This window comes from Lolium perenne, chromosome 6, assembly GCF_019359855.2.
Source record: "Lolium perenne isolate Kyuss_39 chromosome 6, Kyuss_2.0, whole genome shotgun sequence".
Lineage (NCBI taxonomy): Eukaryota > Viridiplantae > Streptophyta > Magnoliopsida > Poales > Poaceae > Lolium > Lolium perenne.
This window is the reverse complement of record NC_067249.2, coordinates 105,779,597-105,806,672: the sequence shown is the minus strand read 5'-3', so window position 1 is coordinate 105,806,672 and position 27,076 is coordinate 105,779,597.

Below are 27,076 nucleotides of genomic sequence, written 5' to 3'. Positions count from 1 at the left end.
CACCATGGAGCATGGCTTTAGTTAGCGGCCCAATGTTCTTCTCTAACATATGCATGCTTAACCATATGGTGGTAGATCTCTCTTACTTCAGACAAGACGGACATGCATAGCAACTCACATGAAATTCAACAATGAATAGTTGATGGCGTCCCCGGTGAACATGGTTATCGCACAACAAGCAACTTAATAAGAGATAAAGTGCATAATTACATATTCAATACCACAATAGTTTTTAAGCTATTTGTCCCATGAGCTATATATTGCAAAGGTGAATGATGGAATTTTAAAGGTAGCACTCAAGCAATTTACTTTGGAATGGCGGAAAATACCATGTAGTAGGTAGGTATGGTGGACACAAATGGCATAGTGGTTGGCTCAAGTATTTGGATGCATGAGAAGTATTCCCTCTCGATACAAGGTTTAGGCTAGCAAGGCTTATTTGAAACAAACACAAGGATGAACCGGTGCAGCAAAACTCACATAAAAGACATATTGAAAACATTATAAGACTCTACACCGTCTTCCTTGTTGTTCAAACTCAAAACTAGAAATTATCTAGACCTTAGAGAAACCAAATATGCAAACCAAATTTTAGCATGCTCTATGTATTTCTTCATTAATGGGTGCAAAGCATATGATGCAAGAGCTTAATCATGAGCACAACAATTGCCAAGTATCACATTACCCAAGACATTTATAGCAATTACTACATGTATCATTTTCCAATTCCAACCATATAACAATTTAACGAAGGAGAAACTTCGCCATGAATACTATGAGTAGAAACCAAGGACATACTTGTCCATATGCTACAGCGGAGCGTGTCTCTCTCCCATAAAGTGAATGCTAGGATCCATTTTATTCAAACAAAACAAAAAACAAAAACAAACCGACGCTCCAAGAAAAAGCACATAAGATGTGATGGAATAAAAATATAGTTTCAGGGGAGGAACCTGATAATGTTGTCGATGAAGAAGGGGATGCCTTGGGCATCCCCAAGCTTAGACGCTTGAGTCTTCTTAGAATATGCAGGGGTGAACCACCGGGTGCATCCCCAAGCTTAGAGCTTTCACTCTCCTTGATCATGTTGCATCATACTCCTCTCTTGATCCTTGAAAACTTCCTCCACACCAAACTCGAAACAACTCATTAGAGGGTTAGTACACAATATAAATTAGCATATTCAGAGGTGACACAATCATTCTTAACACTTCTGGACATTGCATAATGCTACTGGACATTAGTGGATCAAAGAAATTCATCCAACATAGCAAAAGAGGCAATGCGAAATAAAAGGCAGAATCTGTCAAAACAGAACAGTTCGTATTGACGAATTTTAAAATGGCACCAGACTTGCTCAAATGAAAATGCTCAAATTGAATGAAAGTTGCATACATATCTGAGGATCATGCACGTAAATTGGCTTAATTTTCTGAGCTACCTACAGGGAGGTGGACCCAGATTCGTGACAGCAAAGAAATCTGGAACTGTGCAGTAATCCAAATCTAGTACTTACTTTTCTATCAACGGCTTAACTTGGCACAACAAAACACAAAACTAAGATAAGGAGAGGTTGCTACAGTAGTAAACAACTTCCAAGACACAAAATAAAAACAAAGTACTGTAGCAAAATAACACATGGGTTATCTCCCAAGAAGTTCTTTCTTTATAGCCATTAAGATGGGCTCAGCAGTTTTAATGATGCACTCGCAAGAAATAGTAGTTGAAGCAAAAGAGAGCATCAAGAGGCAAATTCAAAACACATTTAAGTCTAACATGCTTCCTATGAAAAGGAATCTTGTACACAAATAAATTCATGAAGAGCAAAATGACAAGATCAGGAAGATAAAACAAGTGTAGCTTCAAAAATTTCAGCACATAGAGAGGTGTTTTAGTAACATGAAAATTTCTACAACCATATTTTCCTCTCTCATAATAACTTTCAGTAGCATCATGAGCAAACTCAACAATATAACTATCACATAAAGCATTCTTATCATGAGTCTCATGCATAAAATTATTACTCTCCACATAGGCATAATCAATTTTATTAGTTGTAGTGGGAGCAAATTCAACAAAGTAGCTATCATTATTATTCTCATCATCAAATATAGGAGGCATATTGTAATCATAATCAAATTTATCCTCCATAACAGGCGGTACTAAAAGACCAATATCATTATCATAAATAGGAGGCAAAGTATCATCAAAGTAAATTTTCTCCTCAATGCTTGGGGGAATAAAAAGATCATGAAAACCAGCTTCCCCAAGCTTAGAACTTTCTATATTATTATCAACAATGGTGTTCAAAGCGTTCATACTAATATTACTACCAGCATGCAAATAAGATTCCATAGGTTTTTTAATTTTCTCATCAAACAATCCATGTTTTAAATCAGGAAATAGAAATAGAAGCTCATTCTTGTCCATTATGCCAAACTAGTGAAATAAAAACATGCATGATATTAAGTAAAGTAAAACAAGTAACTAATTTTTTTGTGTTTTTGATATAGCAAACAAGATAGCAAGTAAAGTAAAACTAGCAACTAATTTTTTTGTATTTTGATTTAGTGCAGCAAACAAAGTAGTAAATAAAACTAAGCAAGACAAAAACAAAGTAAAGAGATTGAGAAGTGGAGACTCCCCTTGCAGCGTGTCTTGATCTCCCGACAACGGTGCCGTAAATTTGCTTGATGCGTGTGGTTGGCACGTCCGTTGGGAACCCCAAGAGGAAGGTGTGATGCGCGCAGCGGCAAGTTTCCCTCAGTAAGAAACCAAGGTTTAATCGGACCAGTAGGAGTCAAGAAGCACGTTGAAGGTTGATGGCGGCGGGATGTAGTGCGGCGCAACACCAGGGATTCCGGCGCCAACGTGGAACCTGCACAACACAACCAAAGTACTTTGCCCCAACGAAACAGTGAGGTTGTCAATCTCACCGGCTTGCTGTAACAAAGAGTTAACCGTATTGTGTGGAAGATGATTGTTTGCAGAAAACAGTAGAACAAGTATTGCAGTAGATTGTATTTCAGTAAAGAGAATTGGACCGGGGTCCACAGTTCACTAGAGGTGTCTCTCCCATAAGACGAACAGCATGTTGGGTGAACAAATTACAGTTGGGCAATTGACAAATAAAGAGAGCATGACCATGCACATACATATCATGATGAGTATAGTGAGATTTAATTGGGCATTATGACAAAGTACATAGACCGTCATCCAACTGCATCTATGCCTAAAAAGTCCACCTTCAGGTTATCATCCGAACCCCCTCCAGTATTAAGTTGCTAACAACAGACAATTGCATTAAGTATTGCGCGTAATGTAACTAGTGACTACATCCTTGAACATAGCACTAATGTTTTATCCCTAGTGGCAACAGCACATCCATAACCTTAGAGGTTCTTGTCACCCCTCCAGATTCACGGAGACATGAACCCACTATCGAGCATAAATACTCCCTCTTGGAGTTACTAGCATCAACTTGGCCAGAGCATCTACTAATAACGGAGAGCATGCAAGATCATAAACAACTGACAAGGGATTAACTTGTCAATGCCTATGGATTGTAGGCTAGGGTTTAGTTAGAAGTAGAGGGCAAGTAGATCTCGAAGGTTTCAGCCGAAAAGTACTCGACGACTATGAAAACTAGGGTTTGCAGACAATGATTCGATTGATTCCTTGTCCCTCGACTCCCCCTTATATATGAGGTGAAGCCGAGGGATTCGTGCTATACAAGTTTACAGAGTCCGGGACGGTTTCTAACTCATCCCGCCAGATTACAAACAACACTTCCTATTACAACTCTATCTTTCCTTAGTAAATCTTGGGCTCCCGAATCTTCTTATTCTTCGGGTATTGGGCTTCCAGTAAACCCCGGGTACCATCTTCGGCAGGCCCATTTGGGATGCCTATGTCAGGAGCCCCCGAGATTTTGCTTGAATCGTAGAGTCAGGGAAAATCTCCATTGTTTATTTTTACTCGAAAGCTTTAACCTTTTATATTTCTTCACATAAAATTCTATATTGTACAGGGATACTGGTAATTGGGGCTAGTTCATCTGACGGATCAGGTACTAGTTAACTGCTCTAGTGGCAATCCGCAAAAACCTACTTCAAAATCACGTCCCCGGACATGATCTCGGGATACTGGTGTAAACGTCGACAGGTGCCGCTTAAGGTCTTACCATTCTGTCGAGTCCCGTCAAATTTATCGGGTACCTAACGCGTCCGTTAGATTTTTCTTCGTATCTGTTGATACGGATAAAAGTAGCAGAGCGCAGTCTTTGGCGATGCCACGCCCAGCAGAACGGATCTGGGGTCTTACCTTCGCAAATTTGCGGCATTCAAAAATTGATCGCAACTTCGGCGTTCTGAGAATATATTGTCGAGTGCTTTTCCGGCTGTTGGAATGGCACATTTTATCGAGTCATATATGACTTATATTGTTCTCCCGATGGGAGTATATGTAGAGTTAATTATAACTCGAAATATACTCTCTTGTTTTTCTATTTTTGTTAATTTCATCGGGCACGCGAACAGCGTTCCCGATGGGAGTAGCCCCCGAGGCTACAACCAAGAACTTGTGCTTGGTTGTAGGCTCAACATTTTAGTCCACCTTGTCGCTATATTTTCATTACTTCCCAATATGATCTCTTTCTTCTTCTCTCTTTTTTTATCTCTCGGGTGCGCGAACAGCGCTCCCGATGGGAGTAGCCCCCGAGGCTACAGCCAAGGACTTGTGCTTGGTTGTAGGCTCCCGCAATTTCTATATTTGTCATACTCGAAAATTTACTTTTTTCTGAAGTAGCCCCCGAGCATTTGGGCAAAAACTTGTATTTGATCAAAGGCTCCCGAAGTATTGAATAATTCTTTCTGTCGCCACTTTTCTTTTATTTTTCTTGTCGACATACTTCCCTTAATCAAATTTACTTCATCCTTCTCGAATAGTCGTGAGTTCTCTGCCCTGTGGGTCCATTGCTTCGACCATGTTGACACGTCGTGCAAGTGGGGGACACACGTCCTCCGCTTTTCCTGGCGCACGTACGGTAACGCCTATCTCAATAAAAATACTGTTTTGCCCTTGTGTCTAGAAGATCCATTCTCACCACACGATTTCTTCATCCAACGGCACACTGCTTCACCCGATTCTTATATAAACCCTTCTTCATCCTCCGTTCATCCCCTTGCTTGCGCCGCTTACCTATTCCTCTTCGCAAAACTTCCCCTGCGCCCAACTCTCTCCAATCTTCCGTACGCACATACATTGCTCTGCCCACTGCCGTTGATGCCACCGCGCACGCGTCTGACTCGCCACAAAGACGCCGGAATCCAAGATGGCCGCCGAGGATCTTGAGTGGGAGAGATCCAAAATCTCCAATCAAGACATCAACACGCTGAAGAGGCTCGGCCTCATGACGAAGGAGGACGCCATCCGCTTTCCTAGCGAAGAAAGCTACCCCAAGCCTCCAATGGAGTATCGGGTTAGTTTTGTTGATCACCTGATCCGCGGCCTTTCAACCCCAATCCACGATTTCCTCCGCGGCCTTCTTTTCGTTTATGGGATTCAACTGCACCAGTTGACTCCCAATTCCATCCTTCACATTTCTATTTTTATCACACTTTGCGAATGCTTCCTCGGAATCCCTCCCAATTGGGCTCTGTGGAAGCGCATTTTCTGCCTCCGCCGTAATGGCTCCCACAACGTCACTTATAACATAGGTGGCGTTGTTATCTGTGTTCGGACTGATGTCGATTATTTCGACGTCAAGTTTCCTGATTCTGTCCAAGGATGGCGCAAAAAGTGGCTCTACATCCACGAAGAAAGCGCCAATTCTGTGGAGCACAACATAGTTCCTTTTGACGGAAGTGCCAGGATTCAGCGTCGCCGTTCCCTCGGGATGCCGAAGCTTCAAGAAGAGAAAAAGGCGACAGAGGCGCTCATGGCTCGTATCCGTCATCTTCAAAACACTCGAGGCAAAGAGCTATCTCGGTGTTCAAATTATCGCCTACTTCCTTAGGATTAGAGTGCAGCCTCTTCAGCTCGCAAAAATCCCCTTTGGACGTATTCTCGGTGAAAATGACGCCAACAGAATCTCCAAAGTGATCTTTCTCGTAAAAGACTTGGAAAAATTGGTTCGAAGAATTTCTCGATTAGGCAAGAAGGATCCTATTCCCTCCTCCCCGTCGAGTGGAACCATACGAGTGCTTCCAATCCTCTTCCCGAGGTATTTTCTCTTCTCGAAGTTCTATCTTGTTCGAATCGTTCCTCGTATCTTATTGCAGTGGTATCTCACTTATTCTCTTTTGTCACTATTTCCTTGTAGAATCATCCTACTATGGCTTCCCTTCCTCCTCTTCCTGAGGATGGAGAGGTCGAAGAAAGAGCCGTTGTCGATGATGTCAGCCAGGAAACCCCCTCTTTTGTGAATGAACCCGCAGATTCTCGAAAATCTGCGGGATCTACCGAGAAGGATGCTGCCTCTCGAAGATACAACATCAGCGCAATCTCCTCCTCCTGCTGTTTCTCCGAAGAGCAAAAGGAAAAGGAGCAATGTCGAAGATTCCGGGACCTCGAAACCCGAAGAAACTGCTCCTGCACCTCGAAAAGCAGCTTATGATCCATACATCGAGAGTATCATCAGCTCGTAGGTTCCTTGCTCTTTTCCTTTTTTATTTGAAGAATTTTATTTTGCCTTGCTTTTATGCTGCCACTATTTTGTCACGTTGATGATGAAGAAACACCAACTTTAGATGTGGCTGCTCGAACGAGCACGTCACATACTTTAGTTATTTCGAAAAACCATTGAAGGGGAGGAATCGTCGCCTCCTCAACAAAATGTTGATACATCTACTCCTTCGAGCCCCCGTGCCCCTTCACCAAAAAGGGCACGGGTTGAAAAGATTGTTGATCCTGCCCCTCGCTGGGCAGTTCGTCGCCCCCGCTCCTAGATGATGTAAGTTTGTCGACATCTATATTTTCTTTATTTTGTTTCTTCACATCTTTTTTTTTTTTTTTTTTTTTTTTTTTTTATGCCGTTTTTTCTATTAATTTTTTAACGTTGAACAGCCTATGATCAAGGATCTTCTCCGCATCGGTTCCCAATTTATTGGGTACCGTGAATATGCTAATAGAGCCGAAGGTAACGACTTTCATACTTGTCGTTTTTCCTTAATTTGTCACTCCTGTTACTTGCCGCGATTTTTTGATCTTTCTTCTCTCTTTTTCCATATGTCGACAGAGAAACTTGCAGAGGCTAACGAACGCGCCGACGCACTGGCTCAAAAACTTGAGCAAAGTGAGGCGGCTCGCAAGAAAGCCGAACTCGCCGCTAGCAAAGCCAAGGTCGAAGCCGATGAAGCTAAGGCGAAAGCTGCCGGTGTCGAGGAACCGCAGAAGAAACTTGAGGATGCGACAGCTGCCTTGGATGAGCACAAAGCTGCACAAGCTTCTCGTGACGAAGGAATCCTCAAGCGTTTGAAGTCGCAAAGTCGACGTACTCTGAGTAATATTATCAATCCCTTTTATTTTACTGCACTTCCTGTTTCTTGGTTGTTGACTGATGTCTTGTCTCGTGTGGCAGCCCAAACAAACCAGGATTTTGATCTGGATAATCCTGTCAACGACCCTCTCCTTGACGCACTTTCTCTTCTGGAGTTTCACGGGCGCGAAATTCGTGAAGGCGTGGCAAATGCTAATGCAGGATTGTCAGCGTTGTTCCCTTATTTCTTCCCGAAGAAAGAAGAACCCGCAACTTTCCTTAACCTCGCCAAGATGTTTAATGCTTCGGAAGACCGGGGATGGCAGAGGCGTCAGGAGAATATGAAGGTTGTCGTCGAGAGTACCATGTTGCCCTGGTTGCCGACAGCCAACAGACGCTTGATTGGATGAAGGTTGGCGACACCGCCGATAGAGCAGCCAAGATGGAGGTCGCCGATCAAGGCGGCCAAGCCCAACACGAAGAAGATCTTGGCGTATCTCGGGGATCAAGCCAGCTTCAACTCCTAGCTCCTCGAGGCCGGAGGTCTAGTTGCATGCCTCTGTTTTTCTTTCTGCTTTTTGCTTCGTCGCCAAAGTAGTCATTTGGCGACACGTACTTTCTTAACTCCACTGTAATGCCCTTGTAATTATTCCAAGAGATTAATGAAGACTTCTATCTTTGCTTGTTATTTGATGTTGTCTTGTTTATTTTTCAGTTGATATTTGATAACTATACTCCATCTTCTGCTCCTTCCAATGTTTCGCCTTCTTCTTCCCGCGCGAGGAAAGCTTTTGGTGATACCGCTCCTGTCGACGATACCTTGTCGCAAGAACTGGATGAACTTCGGCAACAACTTCAGTATGCGAAGAAGCAAACACTTGTGATGATGGAGCAATCTCGTAAGTCATCTGAAGCCGAAAAATTGCTCTTCAACAAGCTCGCGAGGCCGTAGCTGCTAAGGAAATTGCTGCTTCCGAGGCTGAAAGGCGACTATTCGAGAAAATTTCATGCTCGAATTAATGAATGAAGCCAGTGCAGATATGTCGGGTATGCCTGTTTCATCCACTGATATCCTTTATCTGCATACTATTGTTTCTTTGAAGGTTTCCGCTTTTTTGTTTTGATAGGTGCCTTTACTGATGCCGTCGCCGAGGAAGAGAGGGTGAATGCTAGGACAACCCTCCTTGTTAATCTCTCCTTGGACCATGGTTCTTTGTTTTGGGCTACCCCGGAAAGGACCCGCCAAATTGTCGATTTCAAGATCGCGCCTCTCAAACTCGCGATTTCCTCGACTTCGTACCAAGACCTTGTCCATGGTTTACAACTCCATGTTTCCTCGGAACGTCCAACCAAAAACTCTTCCTGAATTGATGGAAAGGTTCAAGGATGCTCGCAGATCCATGATTTTGTCAAAGCTCAACTAGTAGCTGGCGCGCATTTGCTCTTATCATGCTCCAAATCTGCCACTCGAAGCTTGACCTTACCCAGGTTGTCGAGAAGGTTCACCAAAAAGTAAAACGTCGGAGAGTTGGTGTTGACAGGATTAACACGAAGGTTACGCCTATAGCCGAAGAAATGATTGAGGACCTACTTCGGATGGATGCCGACTTTTTTGCCGATGGCCATTATGCCGATTTTCTTGGTGCTGCTCCTGAGGAAAACAGGGTTACTCTTGATGACATATTGAATCAAGACTAGTTAGTTTCTTCTTGTAGATATTTTTTCTTTGTAATCCATGACTATATTGTAAAGCAATCATTATATTTCTCTGTTTGTTTAGCCCCGAGTGTTTCGGTGACTCTTTACTATATTTGTATACTTGCGAGGTTTTGAACCAAGGCATTTATATATTTAAGGCGAATATGAGCCCCCAAGCTTTTTATTGAGTACTATTTTGTATTTTTGTTGACTCACGAGGTATTTGAATACCAAGGCAAGTTTTTGAAATTCGGAGCGAAGACTTTGGTCATGTCGATAAAGAAGAAAAGTTATATTGTCACTATCTTTATTATATTGCAAAGACCGCGAGCCCGCCTCATTAAAAACCTTCTCCGGCCCCACTCGGTGCCCCGAAAAAGGAAAAGAGTGCGTCTAAAAACTCGCGGGCGTTTCAAGACATTGAAGCTTTACAAAGACTATATTTTGACTCTAGGCGTAAACGCCTAAGTTGCGCCACGTTCCAGGGGTTTGGCTCCTCCACCCCGGTCTTCGGGGCCTGTCTTCGGGCTGCTCCTCCTCCAATTACTTCCGTGACAAGGTAAGGGCCAAGCCATGGTGACTCGAGTTTTTCATGACTTTTTTGCGTGAGCCGAAGAACTAGGTCTTCCACCTGAAAAGATCTTGGCCGCAAACGTCGATCGTGGTAATTCTTCAAGTCCTGTTGATATTTGGTTACCCGAGATAATACTTCATCTCGAGCTTCATCAAGTGCGTCGACGTCGTCTTCTAGCACTCTTCTCGACGTTTCTTCATCATATTCAGCGACACGTGGAGAGTTGTGCTCTATCTCGATTGGTAGTACCGCCTCGCTCCATGAACCAGGAAAACGGAGTTTCCTGCGTTCTTGTGTTTGGTGTTGTTCGGATGCTCCACAACACGCTTGGTAGTTCTTCTCGGCCAGGTATGTCGAGCTTTTTCCGCTGGTCCTAACAAGCGCTTCTTGATACCATTGCAGATGATGCCATTGGCTTTCTCGACTTGCCCATTGGTTTGAGGATGTGCAACCGACGCAAAGTTCAGCTTAATACCCACCTCTTCGCAATAATCTTTGAATTCATGGGATGTGAAGTTGCTGCCGTTGTCTGTGACGATGTCGTGGGGCACTCCAAATCTGAAGACGAGGCCTTTTACGAATTTTACTGCGGATGCTCCATCTCGGTGAATTTATCGGCTTCGCTTCTATCCACTTTGTAAACTTATCGACAGCTACTAGCATGTACTCCTTTCCTCCTGGCCAGGATTTGTGTAACTTACCCACCATATCAAGTCCCCATTGAGCAAAGGGCCAAGACAATGGTATTGGTGCTAGCTCGCCGCTGGAGAGTGAGGTTTTGCGGCGAACCTTTGACATGCGTCGCAAGTTCTTACTATGTCCTTGGCGTCCTCGATTGCTGTCAACCAAGAGAATCCTGCCCGAAAAACCTTGGCTGCGATAGCTCGACTACTTGCGTGGTGGCCACATATTCCTTCGTGTACATCCTTCAGGATTATTCTTCCTTCTTCGGGTGTAACGCACCTTTGCAAAACGCCTGAAATACTTCGCTTATACAATTCTCCCTTGACCACCGTAAAAGCTTTGGAGCGGCGACTTACTCGCCTTGCTTCAACGGGATCATCGGGGATTTCTTTCCTCATGATGTAGGATATGTACGGCTGCATCCACGGTATCTGTATCACCATGACCAAGTCCTGATCCTCTTCTTCGTCCTCTTGCTTTTCCTTGGCAGCCCCCGAGGGTTTCTTCTCCTTCTTTTTGACTTTGTTGGCTTAGTGGATCTCTCTGTTATCTCTTCCCTTAATACACCGCGGGACCGGAAGGCACCGTGACCCGATGTTTGCAAGAACGTCGGCTTCGTTGCTCAACCTGCTAATATGATTTACTTCGCATCCATCGAATAACTTCTCAAGCTCGTTGTACACCTCCTTGTATGCCATCATGCTATCATTGATTGCATCACATTGGTTCATAACTTGCTGAGCCACCAACCGTGAGTCGCCAAAGATTTTTAATCGAGTTGCTCCATGATCTTTCGCCATCTTCATCCCGTGTATGAGAGCCTCATATTCTCGCTTCATTGTTAGATGCGTTAAGGAACGTCATCCGGAGGATGTACTTCAATTTGTCGCCTTCGGGTGATATGAGTACTACTCTGCGCCAGCTCCTTCTAGTCTCTTGGACCCATCAAAGTTCATGGTCCAAGTTCTCGATAAATCACGGAGGTCCTGTATTTTGCAACTCCATCCATTCTGCGATGAAGTCTGGCAGTATTTGCGACTTTATTGCTTTTCTTTTTTCATACGTGATGTCCCGAGGGGAAAGTTCTATTCCCCAAAGGGAGACACGACCCGTAGCTTCTGGGTTATTCAAGATATTTGACAAGGGAGCTTCATTGACCACTATGATCGGGTGTGCCGAAAAATAGTGGCGCAATTTTCGTGCTGTCGTGAACACTCCATATGCTAGCTTTTGGTACCGAGGGTACCTTTGTTTTGAAGGTGACAAGACTTCGCTCACGAAGTATCTTGGCCGCTGCACTCCATGGATTTTCCCTTCTTCCTCTCTTTTCGACAACTAATACCGTGCTAACCACTTGGGGCGTGGCTGCAATATACGGCAGAGAGGTTCCTTTTCCTTTGGAGCCCCCAGGATGGGTGGTGTCGAGATTTCTCGCGTCAGCGCCCCGCACGCACTGTCCGCCGCGTCGGTCCACAGGAATTTATCTCCTTGTTTTCTCAGCGCATAAAATGGTAACGCTTTTTCTCCTAACCTCGGCGACGAACCTGCTCAAAGCTGCGACTCGCCCAGTTAGCTGCTGTATTTCTTTCAACTTTGTTGGCTTTCTCATTGTTACTATGGCTTGTATTTTGTCGGGATTTGCTTCAATCCCTCTTGCCGAAACTAGAAACCCCGAAGTTCTCCTCATTGGGACGCCAAAAGAACACTTCGTCGGGTTCGGTTTGAGGCAGAATTTGTCGAGGTTGTCAAAAGTTTCTTTGAGATCCTCGATCAATGTTGTCCCCTTTTTTGATGTTATGACGACATCATCGATGTATACTTGCACGTTTTTCCCGATCCGTGTTGCTAAACACTTCGCATCATCCTTCGATATGTTGCTCCCGCATTTTTAGACCAAAGGGCATTGTCTTGTAGCAAAACACGCCGTAAGGAGTAATAAACGCTGTCTTGGCTTCATCATCTTCTTTTAATCTGATCTGGTTATAACCAGAGTATGCATCCAAGAAGGAAAGACGTTCGCAACCTGCCGTGGAGTCGATAATTTGATCGATCCTTGGGAGGGGAAAGTGATCCTTAGGACAATGTTTATTGAGACACGTAAAGTCGACGCACATGCGAAGGACCTGTCGTGTTTTTCTTCGGCACCATCACCGGGTTAGCTACCCATGTGGCTTCGTAGATATTTCTCTCGATAAAACCAGCTTCTTCGAGTCGATTTATTTCTGAAAGCATGGCTTTGCGGTTTGGTTCAAAACGCCGCAAAGGTTGTCTCGATTGGTTTCATTGTTGGATCCAAATTTAGGTGGTGCTCGGCAAGTTCCCTGGGTACTCCTGGCATGTCACCTGGACACCATGCAAAGATTTTCCAGTTCTCACGGAGGAACTTGACGAGCGCGCTTTCCTATGCGATATCCATATCGTTTGCGATAGATGTCGTCTTTTTGGATCTGTCGGGTGAATCTGCACCTCCTTAGAATTTTTCTCGTGTTGAAAGTTGATTCTTTATTTGACCTTCCAGCGTACGCAAGACGTCGTAATCAGTCATGCTTTTTGACGCCAAGTACTCGGCTTGCATCCCGAAAGTTTACGCCAACCTCGTGAAAATCCTTGTCGCACTTATCGGCTAAGGCAAAGCTTCCCTTGACCGTGATTGGTCCTCTTGGTCCGGGCAACCTCCACAACAGGTATGTATAGTGTGGTACTGCCATAAATCTAGCATATGCTGGTCGTCCCAACAGAGCGTGGTATTGTGATGGAAAATCCACGACTTCAAATTCGAGCTTCTCGATTCTATAATTTTCTCGGGTCCCAAATTGAACATCGAGATTGATTTTTCCCAATGGATAACTTGGTTTCTCTGGTGTGATGCCGTGGAACCTTGTGTCTGTTGGTTTCAAGTTTGCTAAGGATATGTTCATCTTCCTCAATGTATTCGCATACATGAGGTTCAAGCTGCTGCCGCCGTCTATGAACACTCGAGAGACATCAAATCCTGCGATAACTGCTGCGTAATAAGTGCTGACCGCCCTGGTCGAGGAACTTGCTGCGGATGATCTGCTATTGTGAAGCCGATATCTTGTCCCGACCAATTAAGGTACTCAACTGTTGGTGGAGGCATTTTCTCCGCCATAAACACCGTCGTGAGATTACTTTTTGAGCTCTATTGGACGGCCTTCCCTTCGAATCATCAACACCTGCTCCGTTGGAGTTAGGATCAACATAGGGTGGTGGTGCAAAGCCGCCGCTATTCTTAGCTGGTGTCGATTGTCCTCTGTAATCGCGGGAGGTGGCGGTAGATGAACCTCGCTCCTAGGCTCCCGAGGGTTTCTCTCGTGCCGCTCGAGCGTGAGCATTTTCTCGCGTATCTGAACATTGCTCGAAAATTTCGACGCCTTTTCTGCAGGTGCCCTGACTGTCTTTTCCCGTTGCTGTCGAGGAAGAAGTGCATCTGGCACGGTCCGTTCAGCATTTCCTCGGGGGACACGAAAGGTCTTGGAAACCTCGGCCCACTATTTTGCCTGTTGCGTAAATCATCCCTGTTATCACCTCGCTGTTCACTGCTTCTCTGGTAATCATCTCTGCCTCCTGTATTTGTCCGAAAACCTGCCGAAATTTGTCCTGGAGCGTCGTAGTTCGGTACGTCCGAGGAAATCTTCGCCTCGGTTGATAGTTTCGACCACGGTCCTCCTCTCGGCGACTGTGTCGTTTGTTGTGGACAGCGTCTTCTCCATCTGCCCATTTATTTGCTATCTCCATTAACGCGGATACTGTCTTTGGATTGGTCCTTCCCAAATCCTCGACAAAGTCTCCACGCCTGACTCCTGCGACAAACGCATCTATTGCTCTCTCGTCAGATATGTTTTCTGCCGCGTTTTTGATGATATTCCACCTCTGGATGTACTTTCTCATTGGCTCATCTGGCTTTTGTCGACACGCTCTCAACTCCTCTAACGACGCGGGTTTTTTGCACGTGGATCTGAAGTTCTTGACGAACACGTCCTCGAAACTTTCCCACCGTCGATGGATCCCGGAGCGAGTTTCTTTATCCATGATCGTGCGGCACCACTCGGGTGCACCTGGATGCTTTGCATGGCTGTTGCCCTAGTTCCTCCTGTCAGCTTCACCGTCTCCAGATAGTCGACTAGCCAATCCTCTGGATCTTGAAGGCCGTCGAATTTCTTGAAATTATCGGGTAACTTGAATCCTGAGGGGACTCGCGTTTTTCGGACTCTCCTCGTGAAGCATGGTAAGCCGCACATATCTTCGTCGTTAAGTTCGGGGATTGCCGATGATCCCTTCGCTTTGCCGCGCTCTGCCGACTCTTGCTTGTGCTGCTTGTGTCTCTTGCTCCACTTGGCCCTTCAGTGCCGCCGCTGTTGCTGCGGGTCGCGGACTATTTTGCCTTGCCACTCCTTCGGGAGGCGTTGATATAAACGCTGTCCCCATAGCTCCAACTCCTGCTACCGCCATATTGTACAGTGTTTCCCTTGGGTCACCCGGAGGTGGTTTAGATGCAAGGATAAAAGCATGTGTCGCCATATACCCGGCCTCTGGTGTCTTAGGGATGATGTTTCCTCTTGTATCTATCGACATAAAGGACATGTCGAGGTTTTGAACCAAGTGTTCTCTTTCCGCTTCGGGTATGTGTTGCAGTCTTGACCTTGCTCTGTTCCGCGCCTCCCGATGGCTATCACCCGTAGTTCTAGATTGTCGAGTTTGATCTGCCGTTCTACTTCTGGATGCAGAAGCTGCCTCCTTTCTCCTGTTCAACTCAGCCTGTCTGCTTTTCCAATTCCTGGCAGCTCGTGCGAGCCTATATTGATATGCTTGCAATTCTTCCGGTGTGGCTGTGGTAGCCATTGGTTCTCGTGCCGTTCATAGCTCTCGCAGCTCTGTCCCACGCTGCTTGTGAAAGTTGAACTCTATCTCGCGGCTCGGCCCGACGTATTTGTTGCCCAAGCCTTGTCGCAGATTGGAGGGATCGACGTATGGATTTCCCAAACTGTCGAAAGCCTCAGATGTCTCTTCTTGATCTTCAATGGCGTAAATCTGATGATACTTTGTACTCAGATCTATGTTGGGTTTGGTGACATCGTCGTTGAGATTGATGAAGACCTTGCCCACTGTCAAAGATTTGTCGATGAAGTCGTAACTGTCGACATTGCTTGAACCATCGCTTATATATGAATCCGCAGATGACTCAGACGACATGTCGTTGAAGATCTTGGCGAGTTTCTCTCTTGCTCTGATGCTGACGTAGCGTGTCGCCGAGGTTTCTTCTTCTCCTGACTCGTTTGACGATGTATAGCTTGAAAAATCGGAATCGGCCACTGATGATTCCGACGAAATCGGAATCTCGACACGATACGATCCTTCCTTCTCGACGCGAAAGTGGAACCTTCCGAACGTCATCTCCATGGGCTCCGCCAGATACGCATATGCATCCAAACGGGAGGGTGGGTGAGGAACAAAATCGACAAGACCAGTAGCGATCTGTTTACCTCGATCCATTGTGTTGCTTGCGGTTGACGATGTCGAAGATCTTGAGCGTGCCATCGAGATCAGCTCCTTACGCCTCTAATTCCCACAGACGGCGCCAATTGACAAGGGATTAACTTGTCAATGCCTATGGATTGTAGGCTAGGGTTTAGTTAGAAGTAGAGGGCAAGTAGATCTCGAAGGTTTCAGCCGAAAAGTACTCGACGACTATGAAAACTAGGGTTTGCAGACAATGATTCGATTGATTCCTTGTCCCTCGACTCCCCCTTATATATGAGGTGAAGCCGAGGGATTCGTGCTATACAAGTTTACAGAGTCCGGGACGGTTTCTAACTCATCCCGCCAGATTACAAACAACACTTCCTATTACAACTCTATCTTTCCTTAGTAAATCTTGGGCTCCCGAATCTTCTTATTCTTCGGGTATTGGGCTTCCAGTAAACCCCGGGTACCATCTTCGGCAGGCCCATTTGGGATGCCTATGTCAACAACACATAGATATAACTTTGATAATCAACATAACAAGTATTCTCTATTCATCGGATCCCAACAAACGCAACATATAGAATTACAGATAGATGATCTTGATCATGTTAGGCAGCTCACAAGATCCGACAATGATAGCACAATGGGGAGAAGACAACCATCTAGCTACTGCTATGGACCCATAGTCCAGGGGTAGACTACTCACACATCACACCGGAGGCGACCATGGCGGCGTAGAGTCCTCCGGGAGATGATTCCCCTCTCCGGCAGGGTGCCGGAGGCGATCTCCTGGATCCCCCGAGATGGGATCGGCGTTGGCGGCGTCTCTAGAAGGTTTTCCATATCGTGGCTCTCGGTACTGGGGGTTCCGTCACGGAGACTTTTTATAGGCGGAAGGGCAGGTCAAGAGGCGGCACGGGGGCCCCACACCACAGGGCCGCGCGGCCAAGGGGGGGCCGCGCCGCCCTAGGGTGTGGCCCCCTCGTCGCCCCTCTTCGTCTCTCCTTCGGACTTCTGGAAGCTTCGTGGAAAAATAGGCCCCTGGGCTTTGATTTCGTCCAATTCCGAGAATATTTCCTTACTAGGATTTCTGAAACCAAAAACAGCAGAAACAAAGAATCGGCACTTCGGCATCTTGTTAATAGGTTAGTTCCAGAAAATGCACGAATATGACATAAAGTGTGCATAAAACATGTAGATAACATCAATAATGTGGCATGGAACATAAGAAATTATCGATACGTCGGAGACGTATCAGAGAGCAAAGCCCTGAGACGCTGGAGTTGTCCATGGGTAGTGTTGGGTCCTGGATCTTCACTGGCCCTGGAAGTAGCTGGTTCGATGGACTCAGGGTCGAACGTCAGCAAGCTTGAGAGGTCATAACCCTGACAGATAAACAAGAACAGCGTCAGTATGCAGCAAAAGAAAAGGGTAGAGCCAAGGGAATGGAGTGTACCCCTCCTAAGACCGGAGGAACAGTCGATGTTGTGGTGATCGGCTTTTCTGTGGGCTTGGCTAGGCTGGCCACCTTGTCAGCCACGCTCTTTGAGGTTGCTAGATCCAGGGTGGCGGATGGCATCAGTACCTCCTCGACGTCCCCACTAGAGGTGTCATCAGTCTACAAAGGAAATGGTTAGCCGATGCGAGTAACGATGGGTTGGTATGAAATATGAGCCAGGGGGAATAATTACATTTGAAACCTCCTGGCTTGGTGAAGAAGCTTGCGGTTCTTTGCGAGCTCTCTTGACGCATCGGCTCTTTGTGCGTAGCCCTGTTTTGATTGGGGCTTGGGAGGAAGCAGGTTCAGGAGCTGACCTTTTTTTGGAGGCCGACGGCGGCAAGTCTGGTTGGCTCTGCGTGGTGGTTTTCCCAGAGTTGCCCGAGCTCGAGTTCTCTCGGCTGGACTGGGTCTCCTCGCTAGAGTTTTCTTCAGTAGAGGCCTGTGAAAGAAATACAAGCATGTTGCAGAAACCTGGAAGGATAGATGAAATTAACCAAGGCATGGATCAGCTTACGTGCAAACTTTCTTGAGCGAGAATAGGGTTTTGGCGCTTCAAGGTCTTCCTGGCGGCTACTTGCCTTACTGCTTTTCTCGCCTTGATTGAGGCTCGGGGGCAGCTGGCCCAGAAGATGATGTGCTTTTAGGAGCCGATTTTGGTGGAATCGGCTGACTCTGCATCACAACCTTCTTCAAGGGTGGTGAGCTCTTGCAGAAGAGAACCACTGGAGCCGGGGGAAGGAACTTGAAGGAGGAGCCATCCTCATGTACAGGATCTGGACCATCTTGTTGCTGCAAGGAAACAGAGCCAGGTTACAAACAATCATTATGAGCCACTGCAAGAAATTTGCGAGTAGTGGTACCTGTTCTGCAGGGATATCATATTCAGCATCAAGTTGTTTCAACAACGGTCCTAGAGCTCTCCTGAAGGCGTGGGTCTTCCACATCGACCACCAGGTCTCAAAGCCATCGGTTGACGAGATGAAATGGAGGTTGTGAGGGATTGGAATTGCTAGAGCATCAAAGAAGGAGTAACACCTTTGGCCGGTGAGGACATCAGGCAACTCGGCTCTACTTTCTGTCAAATGGTGAAGGAAGAAGTGTGGAGACACCTGCCCAAGACCAAATTGCCGGGCTACTACGACTGGCTGGTAAGACTCATAACCAGGTTTGATGATCCTGTTAGAGGTGCTCATGCCAACTGGAAGGAAGCAGGGACGGATCATAATGGAATATAAGTGCTGAGTGCTAGGGTCATCAGCAAAGTTGTCTAGCCTGAAGGAGACTGGATTTTCAAAATTTCCAGACTCGGTGTAAGGAAAGAACAGGGGATTGTCCAGGCCTTGGAAGAAAATCCTGAACCACTCTGATGCTTCCTTAGGGATCAGTTTGCTGCCTGGAAGGCTATATAGAGCTTGGCTGTAGCTAGTGCATCGGATCTGCTTCCCATTAGCATCTGGGAAGGTGCAAGTGGCGAAAGGTGGAGAGTTTGGGATCTGGTTTTGAAAGTACAGCTGAGCCCATAGCTGAATAAACCACCAGGGGCCTCCTGTTTTAACTGTCTTTTGGGAAAACAGTTTGACAGACATCAGTTGGAGAGATCGATAGACCTCTCCAAGGAATAGTTTGCCGATGCCAAGCTGAGTGCCTTTGGCAAGTTCATAGGCCAGGGAAAGGTAATTCTTGGTTGGGGCGAGTGAAGGGCCACATAATATGAAGTGTTCCAACCAGAAGTTCAGGAAGGCCGTGTGTTCTTTCTCTGTCACAAGGCCTTTGGTTTTCATGTAACGTCTAAGGTAGGCACCCCAGCTTGTACACTCTGTTTTGGAGGAGAGGGTGAAAGGAACCTTTGGCAGCATAAAAGCAGAAGGGCTTGGGGATGCAATGTCTAGACCTGTGATCATGGCCACGTCTAGCAGAGTTGGTGTCATGGGGCCATGGCCAAACATGAAGCAGTTCAGTGCATCAGACCAAAAGTAGCCGATGGTTTTCAGAAGGTTCTCGTTCTTCTCAAGGGGAGACAATGATAATGACAAAGCATCGGCTATCCCTATAGTTTCCCATGTGGCATGGTGAGTTTTGGATACTCTACTGTACCATGCCACCCAACCCTCAGGAGGATTAGGCCAGGCTCGTAGGCAGTCGGCCCAAGAAGTCAGATCTAAATTCTGGTTTACGAAGGGAATTCTATTGGCCTCGCATGAAATTAAATGGGCAGGACTCTCGGAAGAACGGGGACCAAGACAAAGAGAATTTGGGAGAGAAGGATGCGGCAGCAGAATGTCTGAAACCTAAAATTAATAACGAAATAGGACATTAATTCAGGTGTTTGCTGTTAATCCTAACACTTACTCGGATGGCGAGGAGCGGTTAAGGATTACCTTCAGACCGGAGACCGTAGCATTGGCGTTGGATGATTCCGCCATTGGATTCGCTGCGGAGTTGATTTGGCAGGTTGAGATCTGAGATTCGTGTGGCCGTGAGTTGGATCTGTTCGAGCGGCCATTTGGGGATCTGAGTTTACTCTCTCAGACGAAGGTTGCAGGTTACCGTTTGAATAGGCAACTGATTTGGCCTTATTCGCGTTTTATGGTAAAGGCCGATGCGATGCCATCGGCTCTTTGAGAGTTGACTGACTTTGACTACCGGCAAGATCAATTGGAAACACTTCTTCATTAATAAAGGGGTTTTTTTACAATGAAGAGCCGATTGCTCAAGGAAGGAAGAACAAAAGAAGAGCCGATTGCTCAAGAACTACTACTAGTCCTATACTAGTAGTTCCTATTCTAAGGGCCGTCGCTGGCCTCGTCGTCGCCGTCGTAGCTGCCATCGGCGCTGCTTCCGGCGAGCTCCTCGTCGCTGCTGCCATAGCCCTCGGCCGGGGCTTCTTCCTCCTCATCATCATCGTCGTCATCGTCCTCCGACCAAGCGCGGAAGCGCTTTGCCGGCGGGTACTCGTCGGAGGAGGAGTCATCCTCCTCCTCTTCCTCCTCCTCGTCGTAGGAGGTGAAGCTGGCCCAGGAGTAGAGGTCGTCCTCGCTCTCTCCCTCCAATTCCCCGTCGACGAGGAACCGGAGGTCCGCCTCCCCGTCGGTCAGGGATAGGTCGTCATCTGACCCGACGGCGGCCAGGGGTAGGTCGTCGTTCACCCTGACGGTGAAGTCCCACTCTTCATCGTCCCAATGCTCGGGAGCCTCCTTCTCGTATTGTGCCATCAGGTCGTGTTCTGGTATCGGCTCGCTGGAGGAGGATGACTGGAAAGAGAGGCCCGACGAGGCAGAGGAGGAGGAGGAGGAAGACATTGCTACAGAGGAAGGGTTTTTTTTGCCGATGGCTAGTACAGAGCAAGGGGATGAAGAGGCGAACTGTTCGGCGCGGTTAAATAAAAGGGGATATAGTGGATATTTAATGCCACAGCGGTTTCCGAGGAAGTGGTGCCAAAAAACTGTCAAATCGTGCAGAGAAGTTGAGAAGGCAAGGCATCATGATGAAAGGATACTGCGACGGTTCTGCTCTGCAACGACATGACCCTACCGAGGAAAAACAGAGTGGTTTTGGAATTATCATTGCCAAAACCAGGGGGCATGTGTTATCACCAGATTTTAACCAAGTCAGGAGGTGGGCCGTGATTGAGATGGGCTTGGAGAATATACACAGGAAATATTCATGAATCGGCCTCGTGCAAGAGTTTGGGCTAGATTGCCCGTGTATCTGTAAATTATAGTAGGTTTACGTGTCGGTTAGAATTAAAAGATAGGGTTTAGCTCGTACACGGTTGGGATTATTCCCAAGTTAGAAAGTCTACGGACTATAAATATGTATCTAGGGTTATTGAGAAAAGAGGACGATCACGTTCACAACAAACCAATCTAGGCGCATCGCCACCCCTTGTTTCGAGGGTTTCTTCCGGGTAAGCGCTATGCTGCCTAGATCGCATCTTGCGATCTAGGCAGTATCTTGTTTATTCGTTGTTCATGTGTTGCTCGATGCGAAGCCTTTTTGATGGCGAGCAACACCATTATCATAGATATGTTAGGGTTTGCATCGATATTTACTTGATGTATTCGCTTAGCTTTGCTATCCCTAGATATCTAGCTGTCCTTACACCTATCTTAGGTGTAAGGACAGCACCTTGCTTAGTCTTTATTTCAGTAGATTCGATCTGTTATGGTTGTTCCTTGTTCTTCAAGGATTAGTTTAATATCCATATGGTTAGGCCTTGCAAACGGGTTGAAGGATCCAGTAGGGCGTGAGGTACGGTTTGCTGATCCTAGAAAGGATGTTCCGAGGATCAACTTCATGTTGGTTTTTAGGCCTTCTCTAGGGTTGATTTTCCGTCATCTTTCGTACCTGCCAGGCTCAATTACGTGCAAGATGTTCCGGTTATGTGGTGAAAACCCTAAATCATCGTAGATCGTTTTAGCTTAGTATTGATCAAAGCAGGACCACCATGTTATCGTAGATCCAATACGAATCATGGGTGGATCGGCTCCATGAGCCGATTCACAGGATAACCCGAGAGCCGACCGAGGCTCGTATTTAATGTTTACGTGTATGCCATGCAGGAAACTAGTCGAAGCAATCCATCACCTTCCTGACCAGGTGATGCGGGGTGGCCTTCGGTCACCGCCACCTCAAGACCGTCAAGTGCAACCCCGCCTATCATCGGCGCTACACCATGGCCAAGGAGTCCCCCAAGTGGGCCAACAACACAAAACCCCGCCATATATGTCAAGGTGAACTCTTTCCTCTCTATGGTCGACCTCAACACCAACTTGAATGGTATGCTACCTCATGCCAATCATCATTGTGTCTATAGGTGCCGACGTCGACAAGGACCAAGAGAGAAGGAACTCCCATGGTGCAAGGAAGAGAGAAGAAGAAGAAGGAAGAGGAAGAAGAGGCGGGAGGAAGAGGCCCAGCCTGGCCGGTCCAGGACCCGGTCAGACCGGGCCCACAACCGGGCCATCCGGTCCTAGGCCCGGTCAACCGGACGCTCAACCGGATTCCCTGCATCGTACCGGAAGGCAACCGGAAACTTCGCAAGATCCCGGTTGGCGCCCGGTCGGCCCGGACCTGTGGACCGGACCACCCGGTCACAGGCCCGGTCAGACCGGCCCCAAACCGGATTGCACGGGTTCGACTCGACCGGAACGGCCCGAGTCGGTCCACCACTTACCTGTTCGACCCAAGCTGCCTTGTATGCCTATATAAGCACCTAGGTCACCCCCTTAGCTCTTTAGACAAGATGATAGCTTAAACATGACTTTGAGCTTTGTCTCCCTAGGGTTAGCATCCCTCTGTAATCAAGGCAACCCTTGTTGTTGATTTGGATATTGTTGAGTGAGATTCTAGTGCAAGTCACTCTCTCTCCCTCACCAATCTCTTTTCTCCAACACCAATCTCTCACATCGGAATTCTACCGCGCGTCTCTTCCGGGTTGATTCTATTGGCGTGGTCCATCGAGCCACGGGGGTAAGTATCGATTGTATCGGATTGGTGTGCGTGAGTGAGTTCCTCGTGTTCTTCGTGTTCTTCGCGCTCTCCCTCCCTTTCCCCTTTGGATTTCGGGTCAACCGCAAGATCGGGCCACACACGGGGTCTTAGACCTCATCATATGGTATCAGCAGCCTTTGGTTTCCGCGGATTTGACCACCCACCCATCCAATTTCGTCTCTAAAAAAAAAAATTTCCCCAAAAATCCCCAAAAATAGCCCTAAATTGCCTCTTGACCGATCTGTGATTTGGTTGCGTTTTGAGTGGTTTTGGTCCATGGATTTGGTGTTGGAGTGCTTGATCTACTATCTCCCCAACTTTTAGCCCCCAATTCCATCATTTCCCTTCGTTTTGGTCGATTTGGCTTGGTTTTCGCTCAAGAACAGGAGAGAGAAAATCTGCGCCCCGCGAAATCCGGTCGACCGGGCGCCAACCGGGCCAGTGACCGGACAGCCTGGCGCCAGGGCCGGTCAACCGGGCGCCAGATCGGGCGCCAACCGGGCGCCAACCGGGCCAGAACCCGGTCAACCGGGCTGTAGACCGGGCAGGCTGGTCCAGGGCCTGGTCAACCGGGCGCCACCTCCACCACCACCCCCGCCAACCACCGCCACCCTCTCCGCCGCCGGCAAGCACCGCCACCCTCCCCAAACCACCGGGAAACATCACCGCGGCCCCATAACCTCCGCCGCAACCGCAAGAGCATCGACACCACCACCACCGGCTTACCACCGCCACCACCGCCAAGCTACTTTGACCCATTTCTTCCGCTAACTTGTGTTTGCTTGTTCCGGTTTGAGTGCCTTGTTTGTACAACTAATCCGCAGCTACGAAGCAAGCGACGACATCTTCGGCACCCCGGACTTGCAACCGTACTCTTGACACCACCACCTTCATCGCAAGTTGTGTGTTCATCACCGCCTAACATCTTAGGTATAACTTGCATTTCCCTTGTAACCCCTCTTCTTTTGCGATCTATCCTATCGAGCATTGCTTATTGAGTGTTGCGAGACATTGCACGTGGCCCCGATTGTGAGGTGTGTGTGTGTAGTGTGGAGTCAAGCTTCTAAGCAAAACTCGTGTGGCAAGATAGCAAGAGCGAGCTAACGCTAACATAGAGCGTGAAAACGAAAGAAAAGCACAAAAAAAGTGCAAGTGCCATCATACATACAAAAGTGTACAAAGTGCCACCACATATACAAAAGAGTGTCAAGTGCCACCAAATACAAAAGAGAAAAAGCTTTTAAGCAAAAGAGAGATAAGAGAAGAGAGGCCGCGTGTGAATCTTGTTGTCTCTCAAGTTGCAACCAAGCTTTGATCTCTTCTTGTGTTAGTGTGACACCGAGCACCCTTGCTTTCGGGCTTCATACACTTTTCCGCTCATTCCTTGGTCGCACTAACCCCGTTCATCTCGTGTGTGTGTTCCATATCTTTTCCGTGTTTATAGTGATCATCGCTTTGACATTTGAATTTTTGGATTTCACCCACTCTTGACAATACACTTGATTTCGGATTTCGTCTTTTGGCTTTCCACCACACTCACCTACCACCATATTTGCTAGCTTTTGCGTGTGTCTTTGTGTGAGTGCCCGATACAATTGTTCTAACTCTCGGTTTGTTGGATCACCCCAATCTTGTCATACCACGGTAAGGTTGCGAGGTAGTGTTCTTCCACTAACATACACCATATAGATACCATCGTGCTAACATGGATAGCGAAGATGAAGATACAGAGGAGTACACGGAGCACTTCGAGGAGGATACCTCTTCAAGCACCGCGGATGTGGAGGAACATGTGGAGCTCTACACCGACTATGGCTCCGCGAGCATCGCCAACATGACCGACATCGAGGAGCTCTACACCGACTATGGCTCCGCGAGCATCGCCAACATGGACGACATGGTGGAGCACCACCTTGAGGACGACATCGACGAGCTCTACATCGACAATGGCTCATCAAGCATGGACGTCATGGTGGAGCAACGCCACGACTACGACATCGACACCATGGCGGAGCCTCACCTCGACTCCACCTTGAACAACGCCGAGGCGCCCACATACCCATACTTGGCCAATGGAGCTACATATGAAGATCAAGGACCTCCAAGATGGCACCATCTCATGGATCATCAAGAGCGTCCCCAACATGATCGTCTTCGACATTGGTCTCCGAGCTCCCCAAGGCGCCATCACGAGAGTGCTTATGCACAAGATCATCGACATCAAGGACATCATATGGAGCATCAAGAGCGCCACCAACATGGTCGTCATCGACACTCCTCTCCGGGCTCCTCAAGGCACCGCAAGCAACATGCCAAGTCGCATGAGCCATCATCTAGGCATGGCAAGGACCGTCATCGACTCACACCATCGCATGATAGTCGTCGACCACCACCATCTCATGGTATACATCGACATCCGCCCACACATGATCTTCGACGACACCACTCAAGCCATGGTGATGAAGCACGACGACGAGAGCTTCGACGTGAAGGCGACAAACACCATCATAGGGTGTATACCACTCCAAGGGTGGAGAGGACACATCAAGAGGACCTTCCTCATACGGCGACTACTACCTCTTGTGCCACCACCACAATGGCCCCTACTTCGCCATACGCCTATGGACTCCGATGCTACAAATGCAAGCAACAAGGCCACCCTCCACGGGAATGTCCCAATCTCCTATGTGAGGTGTGCAAGGCAAAGGGTCACATGGCATGGCAATGCACAACGCCAAGCGCCAAAAAGCTCTACTTCGACGAGCTCAATGCACAAGTCTCCGAGATGCCACCACTTGAGGACGACTTAGGAGGCGAGGGAGTTGAGCATGGTGAGCATGGGATTCTCCCTTCACCTAAGGAGGCGCATGGAGTTGAGCATGGTGAGCATGGGATTCTCCCTTCACCTACGGAGGCGCATGGAGTTGAGATGGTTGAGCATGGGAAGTTCCCTTCAACCACGGAGGCGCATGGAGATGAGCAAGTCGAACCTACTCCTACATGCTTGATTGATGAGTTGGTACCAACCCCATGTGAGCATGAGAGCCACTTAGCCCACTTGAGCGAGAGTGATAGTGAGTTGAGTGACGTCCACCCCATATGTGAGTTTGAGTGCTTCCATTTGGAGGACATGAGTGATACACAAAGTGAGTTGAGAGAGTTAGATGATAGGTCCATGGAGGACATCGCATTTGCTAACACATTAACCTCTCCCTCGTTTGTGTCTTCTTATGTTGCACTAGGTTCCACGGAGGACGAGTTCCCGCTCATGGAGAAGATGTACATGGTGCATGAAGATGATGATATCTCACCATGCTTGCTCCAAGATGGACATGTCGACCACATGGATCCTCCTACTTCCACAACACCTACATCAAATGAGTCGGCCTACAAAGGTAACAACATAGGTGTTGATGATGCCATGATCCCACTAGTGGACATGATGAATTTTGAGTGCATGCATGATCTCGATGATCCATTTGCTACTTCACATGCTACTTTCACTTTCCCATGTGATGATTTGCTTGATAACACGGTTGATCATGTGGAATTGATTGAGTGTGATACCATGACCATGCCATGCTATGAGAGCTTCAATTTTTCCACCATTGCTTGCAATATGTCGACCACTTGCTCTTTACCATGTATTGCTTGCAATGATAATGACAAGGATGACATTAGCTTCCGCATGCTTTGCCCCACATGTTTACACTATTCCATGATCCTTGCATCCAAGATTGCGAACAATTGCTCTTTCTTATGCTTGGTATGCAAGAATGCTTATTTCATTGTTCACGAGATGGCCCCCATAGCCTTCTCACTTTTTGATGATCATGAGTTACCACATGCCATGAATACACCTTCTTGCCATTTGCACCATCGCCATGCATTCCATACTATGTTGATTGACACTAATGGTGATGTGCACAAGTCATGGAACATCATGATGGATGATGTGTTCCTCTACCATGCACACACGCTTTTTGTTCTCTCTATTGTGTGTATAGGTACCCGCACGACAACTTCCACCGCTACGGAGCATGAGCTCACGAAACGCGCAATTGAGAGCTACCCCATCAAGGACCTAACCCGCGGGAATCACACCAAAGGGTATGTTCCCACAAGCCTTCGCCCTCATGTGTTTCCGACTTGGTTTGTCGAGCTT